This window comes from Arvicola amphibius, chromosome 12 (genome assembly GCF_903992535.2).
Source record: "Arvicola amphibius chromosome 12, mArvAmp1.2, whole genome shotgun sequence".
NCBI classification, from domain to species: Eukaryota; Metazoa; Chordata; class Mammalia; order Rodentia; family Cricetidae; genus Arvicola; species Arvicola amphibius.
The window spans coordinates 5,307,356-5,308,858 of record NC_052058.2 but is presented as its reverse complement, the minus strand read 5'-3'; positions in this window follow the sequence as shown (position 1 = coordinate 5,308,858).

Sequence of the window (1,503 nt, the reverse complement as noted above, 5' to 3'; positions counted from 1 at the left end):
TGACTCACGGCGACATTTGAAAGACACGGACTTGAATATTTATTAGCATGGTGCTCACTGCTTGGCCTTAGGGGACCACCTTTGTCCAGTGAGTCATATCCAGATTTAGGGCAATAAACAGGAAAAGACCTTGAGAGATGGCAACTGATGCTTGAGTTTGAGAGGAGGCCTGAGATGAGACTTGGGCGTGGAGAGAGTGATGGGTTGGAGGCTTTGTGGCAGGGAGGGTCATCTCCCCCTGTGCCCACTCCCAGAGGACATGGGCCCTTATGAGTCAAGAGCTTCCTCTACTTTCAGGTTAGATGTCATTTCATTTCCGTCCAACTCAGGCCAGACGCAGGTAAAAACAAAGAAACAAGCAGCCGAATGATGACTGAACACTCCCTATCAATCCATGGGGCAGTCTTCTGGGCTAAGTGTGAGCCTCTATTTGTAGCCATATTCCTTCTGAAAAATGAGCAGCTCAGGGGCTGCTTTCTGTGAGCGATGGAGTCCATTCATCTTGGGATTCTTTCCAGAAAACAGAGTGGAGAAGTATTCCGTGTTAGAGAGTGGGTATCACTCTTTCAGACATTTTCTCAAATTTTTAGTGATTCGTTCTAAAATATAATAGCCTCCCCCCACTATAGCTCTGTCCATAGGGGCTTTCCCATTTGTTTTAAACAAAAAAAAATTTTTTTTCCTGAGCCAGTCAAAGACCAACTTACATAACTCGTGCTGGTGTTTATTCTGGCATCGAAAACTCACTCATATTTGTGGAGTTGCTGTTTGAGCATTTATTAGTAAAACTCCCCTCAAAATGGGAAACAAGAGACTCTGGATATAAATGAGATGGGAAAAAACCCTCAAAGTTTAGTTTCCTACAGAATGGAAACTCTACGCCAAATGGCACACTAAAAAGATACCAGAAGTGAAAACCAAACTTGGAAAACCGAATTGTCTGAGGTATCAGCCAGCCCTAGAGTCGCCTCTCGGTGTTCGTGTGCAGTTAGCGGAAAATGAATTGCCTCGCTCTTCGAGTCTGGGGACTCTATTAGGGACCGGCACAGCAGCTCTAGCTGTAGGGATGGCAGAGGAACTCGGGTCCTGTCCAGCTGGGTCCTCAGAGCAGCACAGCTTTCCAATGTGGGCTACAGAGTGGCACCCAGGTCATCAGCAGAGGGAGGGTCAGGAGAAGTGGCAGCCAGGAGAGGATAGCAGTCACACAGAGACCGGCTCAGTGAAAGCAAAACGCGGGCTTCGAAGCCTGGCACTCACAGAGGGATTGTTGTGTTGCCTTCTGCTGAAGGCTCTGAAAGAGCTGACACGCACTTTAAATCAGCCCCTTCCCTCACATGAGTGAGCACAAATATCCAAATGGGTCAGCAGAGACAGAAGCAGGATGGAGGCTGGCTTGCTAGCTCAGCCGATACATAGGTGCTGTCTGCTAGTCTCTCCCAAGTCACTCATTAGGTCACATCTTTCTCATGGCAAAGTCACTTCTCTTTCTCAAAAAGAAACCCC